The sequence below is a fragment of the Cryptotermes secundus genome, unplaced genomic scaffold, assembly GCF_002891405.2.
Source record: "Cryptotermes secundus unplaced genomic scaffold, Csec_1.0 scaffold1848, whole genome shotgun sequence".
In the NCBI taxonomy this organism is placed as follows: Eukaryota; Metazoa; Arthropoda; class Insecta; order Blattodea; family Kalotermitidae; genus Cryptotermes; species Cryptotermes secundus.
Window position 1 is genome coordinate 85,535 of NW_019729945.1, and position 7,343 is coordinate 92,877.

Genomic DNA, 7,343 nt, shown 5'->3' on the forward strand with positions numbered 1-7,343 from the left:
TGGACTTAAATTTGAGGAAGAAACTAGTGAAATGCTACATTTGGAGCATAGCTCTGTATGGGGCTGAAACATGGACACTTAGGGCAGTAGATCAGAAACATCTGGAAAGTTTCAAAATGTGGTGTTGGAGAAGGATGGAGAAGATCAGTTGGACCGATTATGTGAGAAATGAAGAAGTGTTAATTAGAGTCAGTGAGCAGAGGAATATCCTACACGAAATAAGAAAACGGAAAGCTAATTGGATTGGTCATGTTTTATGCAGAAACTGCCTTCTAAAAGAAGTTATTGAAGGAAAGATAGAGGGGCGGATAGAAGTGACAAGAAGACGAGGAAGATGTAAGAAGATGCTGGACGACCTCGGGGACAGAAGAGGATACTGTCATTTGAAGGAGAAAGCTCTAGATCGCATTAAGTGGAGGAATTGTTTTGGAAGAGACTGTGGACCTGTCGTCTGACAGATTACTGATGATGATGAGAGGGTAGCTTGTAGATGCTGTTGGGGTGAATTTTATCATTTTTGTTTTATCCAGATTTAACACTAATTGATTATTTTGAAACCACATAAACATGTGATTAAAAACAACATCCAATTTTATTTTGAAATTATAGTAGTCTTTAGTTGTGCAAAGAATACTTGTGTCATCTGCAAACATAATAACTTCTGAGATTTTACTTTTTTTCAAGGGGGAAATCGTTTATGTATATATTAAAGTGTAAGGGTCCCAACATCGATCCCTGAGGCACGCCACATCCAACAATTTTCCACTTAGAATAATGTTTATTTATATAATTTAATTCCACTCTTTGCCTCCCATATTGGACGTAAGATTTAAACAATTGCAATAACACACCCTGCACTCCATAGTACTGCAGTTTCATTAATAGAAGATAATGATTAATGCAGACAAAGGCCTTGGCTATGTCACAAAATATACCAGTTACATACTCTTTTCTATTCCAAGCTGTAAGTATTACATTGGTTAATTTAAACATTGCATCTTCAGTTGATAATCCCTTTTGGAATCCATACTGCTCTGAAAGTAATATTTTATGTTTTACAATATGATCGTTGAATCTTCTAAAAATTGCTGTTTCAAAAACTTTTGCAAACCCAGTTACTATAGATATTGGCCTGTAGTTACTTACAGGTATACCAGCCTTTTCCCCTTTTTTGTATACTGGCTTAATAACTGCATATTTTATTCTTTCTGGATATAGACCCATGATTAATGACTTATTAATTACATAAGTTAGAGGTTTACTAATTTGTTGTCTGCACAGTTTTATAATTTTATTTGTTACACCATCATACCCTGAAGGTTTTTTTATTTTAATTTGCTAATTATACTAATTAATTCCTCTTGTGCAATTAAATTAAGATTCATATCTGGAATACCATTCGGGAAATGGGAATGCAAGTATGACATTGCAGTATAAACATTAGTTTTCTTAACATTACGATTTTCTGTTATTGAAGTGAAATATTTGTTAAAACTATGAGCTGCTTCTTCAGTATTGAATTTTTTTACTATTATTTTGAAAAGTCTGAGGCAGATGTTCTTTATTCTGATTGTTAATTCTACCTGTTTCAGTGTTGATAATGTTCCAGGTAGTTTTTATTTTGTTTTCAGCTGATGTAATTAACTGATTATAAATTTTCCTTTTAGCTTCTCTTATTACTCTTCTTAATATCATGCAGTAGGATTTATAGTATGATTTAAACAAATAGTTGTAACTGTTTCTACAGAGAATGAACAAAGATTCCTTCCGTCTACAGGAGGTATGTATATCAGCTGTTATCCAGCCATTATCCTTGAGTTTATTTGTTACATTTTGCTTTGGAAAGCATGACTCATAGACAAGTAAAAATTTATTTAAAAATGAGTTGAATATTTCGTTTACATCATTAAGTTTATATATATTTTCCCATTTTTCATTAGATAGTTTATTAAGAAATTGAGCAACTGAGCCTTCATTTACTAATCTTCTTGAGATCCCCTGCACGTTTTTCTTCACCATGAAATTGATACTTTTTAGTATGAGACACTGAGCATTGTGATCTGATAGTCCATTACTAATAGAGATTACTTCATATGAATTTATCCTTGCCTTAGCTATAAAAATATTATCAATAGCAGAGCTTTTGGTCACAGTTATTCTTGTTGGGAACTGTACTGTATGAAATATATTATATGATTGCAACAACACTAATAGCTGTGTTTTACATGTTGACTCTTCTAAAAAATTATGTTAAAATCACCACATATTATAAATTCAATTTTTGGTTTATAGAGTAATTTGAGTACTTTTTCAAACTTATTTACAAAGTACTCAAATTCCCACAAGGTGACCTATATATATACATAGTACAAATATGTCAGTTTTAGCTAAGGAAATCTTAAATGTACAAATTTCTACGTTCTTTTCATCACAGAACTGTGCTAAATTTATATCTGATCTATTATAACACCTCCTCCCTGATGAGTCATATGGGCATACTTTTTTCCCAATACATAGTTCTGGAAATTGCTGTATAATAATTTCTGGTCAGACATGAGATGCTCAGAGAAGCATATTAAGTGAGGATTTATATTATTGCTAACTACTGAACACTTCAATTCATCAATTTTGCCACCAAGACCTCTGATATTTTGACGTACATGAATTAAAAAGTCTTCGCTATAATTACACTTATTGAAAAGAGATTGATTCGATTTTACATCATAAAAAATCCTAATTTCTGGTAGGTGGTCTTCTTTTTCTTCTATTATTATGCTCTCTATCCCGATCAAGGATTGTTTCTATCACCTTTCGTTGATTACTGATGTCATTTCCCTCTATAACATTTTTGTGTACACCCACTGTCTGGTCACAATCACTTGAAGTTCTCACTTTCACTATCTTCTTTTCCTTTTCCATCTTTCAGTTGAGATTCCTTGACTTCTGGACTTGTATTATCTCCTCCCTGTACTTGGCAAGGTTCATTCAAATTATATATCCAACTCTGGGCAATATCGTCTCCCTTGTCCTTAGTTGAGAGTTCCCATATCTGATTTATCATCTCTTTCACTCTATTTTTCCCCATTACATCGAGATGAAGCCCGTGCCTGGTATAACATGATCTATCCAATTCAATTTCCACATTACTCTCTAACTTAATTTTATATATTTTCCTACTGAATACTTTAATTTCTTCATTAACACACGAGGAGTCCATTAAGTCACATCTGTGAGGGGCTGTAATTAAAATAAAATTAGTATTTTTTTTTCCTATTTGTAAACTTTTTAAGTTTCAAAGGAGGTCACTGAGCAAAATTCAAGGGCATTTCCCGCCCAACAGTAGTCTCTAACGCCTCTGATAGATGGGGGAAGCATTATAGATACCACCAAGCCACTAGAGGCCAAACTCGCTGGCTCGGGACTGATGGTACGCACCATTATCGGTAGGGTATAGAGACTGGTAGAATATCATAGAGGGAAGCACAATGGACCAATACTGGTCTAAGTGCATGGGGAAACCCACCCTCTCCAATAACTAACTAACTAAACTTTTTAAGTGTCTAAGTCCATTCATTGTTTAATATTTTGCAACATCATTTGAGACTCCCCATAGTATAACCAGATCATCCCTAGTTAGTAGGTTAACTTCCTGTTCGCACAGTTGCACACTATTTTGTAATCTTGCTCCTGGCATAACTGTGCTCATAACCTCAAATTTCTTGTCCACTTGGTTCGATAATTTGGACTCATATCCTTTTATGTGACTGACCCCCATTAGTATGATTTTATTTTTCGCTACTTCCCATGAAACACAAAATTCTTCATTATGTAATGTTCTCAATATCCTGCTGAAGTTCATACCCCTTACATCAAAATGTTCTGCGACTGTACTTGTGTGTTCTGTCATGACTCAAGATGTAGGTGGACTGACTGAATTACAAGTATATTGGCTGACTAGGAGCAGTGAAATAACACAGTGACAGTGATAATCACTTGGCTAGCTGAGCATGCATTCCAACCATTAAGAGCTTGTAGCATATCACCACCTCATACTGATGACCAAACTAGCTGCAGCAGGCTAGTTCTCTCATTAAGTTGCTGTGGCTGATCTCACCACTCACCCCAAGCAATGAATGCCAACCTTTTCATTAATGATCGTGTGGGACAGTACATACATGGAATAATCTGAAGAGCTAAGGTCTCAGGTATCAATTATGAATTTGTGATGACTCAGACATGTAGAACCTGACCCTCCATTTGGGGAATATTGGTTGGTTAGGACTTCAGTTACAACTGGGAAGAAGAAGAGGGAGCAATGTCAAACTTGGAAACTGTTCAATCAAATTAAATATTGTCACGTGTTTCCTAGGCAACATGACAAGAAAATTGTGTGGGTCTTGAATTTGGACAGTCACTCTTTACACTCACATATACAATTATTTGCACTTATGCGGCGTCTTGGCTCTGCTTGGAGATCTTGTCAAAGCTAAACTGACTGGTCTCTTGTTGGATATGAACTAACTGGTGTCTTGCAGAAGTTGGACTGTTATATCCTGCACTCAAGCTGAACAGGGAACACCTTGTTGAAGGGTTAAGTTTTGCCAACTGCTATGCAATGAACCTCTGGTTGCTGCGGGAATACATTTTTACTGCCTCAAACAATTCGTTGCTTAGATATTGCTAGCCGAGTGTTAGGCGCAAGTGTTCTTCAAGTGGTTTCCTAGGCAGTATGCTTTCTCATTGTCCATTGCATAGTGATGGATGCTTTCAGGCAGCACGTCACATTATGCTTTTCAAAACACTGGCATAATTATTAATGACACAAATATTTCACTCTTCATTAATAAAATTCTGCCACTATAGCACTCAATGTAATACCCCTAGTACTCCCTTCCAGCACTGTCCACATGCCAAATGGCGCAAACAGCTCTCAGTAAATGCTAGGTAACTGCTGCCCTTGGCAGTGAATGCCTTATGCCAGATGTTTTCAGAATAAACATGAAGGCAATTTGCCTAGTGTCTACTGATTTAGTACTTAGTCTTTATCTGTGCACCACATGTGTTTGTGTGTCTGTTTTCTGTGTTCTACTACTGTTCAATGTTGAGATAACACCTGAACTCACTGACTTACATGACAATAATGATGGATATTATATTTGTAACTGGAGAGAGGCTAACCTCGTAACAGGCCACAGAACTTAGTAGAGGGAGTGACTCCAGACTTCATAAAGAAACAGGGATGTAACAAGTCTTCAAGACAATTCCAAGTGACATAATCAGACCTTCTCTTATTTAACTAGACACTCATTGATACAGTGACAGGCTACAGGCTGGATGGTGAGGGTTTGATTCCTGGCAGGGGCAAGATATTTTTCTCTACTCCTCAGTGTCCAGACTTAACTTTGAGGCCCACCCCAGCATCCTGCCCAATGGGCACCACGGTGTCTTTCTCCGGGAAAAGTGGCCAGAGCCTGGAGATGACTACTCACCCCTCTTTTGAGATGAGGTCAAGGAAATGGCGGAGATATATCTCTACTCCCCCACACATCTTCATGGCATGATGCTTTATTAATTAAGAACAGGAGAGACTTCATCTTTACCTTACGAGGGTAAGTCAATAAGTAAGTTACAAATGGATACAGAACTTAAAACAAATAAGAGTAATGATTTGAAAAATGCTTTTATTTCTCAACATAATCTCCCTGTACATTGAGGCACTTGTCCCATCGTTTCACAAGCCCCTGAAAACCAGCAGCATAAAATTCTTTGGGCTGCTATCAGAACCAGGTGACTTCACTTTCTACAGCTTCATTTTCGGGAAAATGTTCAGTCAAAAGACGATATTTAAGAGGGCCGAACAAACGGAAGTGACAACTCGGGCTAGCATATCATGTCCTTCATCGTGGTAACGCGTGAGATGCTGTAATGCCAGACACATTCTTTGCATTTTGTGTTGTGGGGTCAGCATGCGCGACACCCATCGTGCACAGACTTTGTGAAAATCTAATCTATCATGCATTATGAGGTAGGCCATGCCGTGTGAACAACCAATAGCAGTGGCTATAGTGTCTACAGTTACCCTTCTGTCTGCTCGGATTAAGTCTTCAACCCCTTGCACATTCGCCCCTGTGGCAATCTCCATTGGCCGGCCGAGGCGGTGTTCGTCTTCGATACATGCCCGCCCTTCAGAGAACTTCTGCACCAAACTGTAAACAGCTTGACGTGACAGGCACTTCTCACCGTAGATGGGAGGCATTTCTTTGATTCCATACCTTTTGCCGACAAAAATCGCACAAAGGAGCCCTGCTCCAAGTTTGTACACTAAAAGGCACCGTCATCTTGAACGATCTTGAACAGCCCCGCGAAACTCCCATGTTATTGATTGGCAACATGGCCGTCATGACACCAGGGTGTAATGCTGCTATCTCTACGCAGCCTACATGAACTAAATTTAAAATGGCCTCCAGGGCCGAGAGCACAATCGGTAAGAAGGTATGCTACCATAGCAACTATTTTGAGTGCTCCCCCTCGTCACCCTTCCAAGGCTTTTTTCGCTATTAGCAATAAATACTTTTACACAGATCTCTTGTACTGCAGAGTCTCTATCCTTCTGGCGTTCCCACCAATATCCTATATGCATTCCTCGCCTCCCCATTCGTGCTATATGCCCTGCTAGATCTCTTGTACTCAGAGATCTGGTTGTAAAAGTATTTATTTCCCCACCAACCTATTTCTATTTTTGAACTGTGTTCAATATCACTAGTCGAGGAGGATGAGGTTGGCAGGGCATGTAGGACGAATGGGGAGGCGAGGAATGCATATAGGATATTGGTGGGAACACCAGAAGGAAAGAGACTACTGGGAAGACCAAGGTGTAGGTGGGTGGACAATATTAAAATGTATCCTTGTGAGATAGGACTGTATGGTATGGTTTGGATTGATCTGGCTCAGGATAGGGACCAGTGGAGGGCTCTTGTGAACACAGTAATGAACCTTTGGGTTCTACAAGAGGCTGGAAAATTCTTGAGTGGCTGCACAATTGACAGCTTCTCAGGAAGGGCTCAGCTCCATAAATAAGTTTAATATCACTTCGCCCATATTCTTTGGGTTTGATTTGAGTGCAGTTCTATTAAACTTGGTTCCCTGTCCCCTTTCGAAAAAACAACGGAATAAGAACCTCTGCAGCTCTGGAGTACAAGAGATTAGGTTGCAAATTATTTATCTGGAGAAAGTTTCTCACCAGTGCCTGGAAAGTCATAACCTTTCTTTCACATGAAACACCTCTTTAACCAAAGGCACTGAACACTGTGAACTGTGACATACATGGAATACTTGTATTTAGG

At 38.3% G+C, this 7,343-nt stretch overlaps 1 long non-coding RNA gene across 1 annotated transcript in view; it reads right to left on the reverse strand.

The window, feature by feature from the left end:
* The window catches only part of LOC111865922, a 71,215-nt gene extending 64,869 nt beyond the window's left edge, over positions 1-6,346 (reverse strand). Inside the window, exon 1 of the long non-coding RNA XR_002843062.2 lies at positions 6,080-6,346. This is a non-coding gene — a long non-coding RNA (uncharacterized LOC111865922). The remainder of the gene's footprint in view (positions 1-6,079) is intronic.
* Positions 6,347-7,343: the final 997 nt, after the last annotated feature.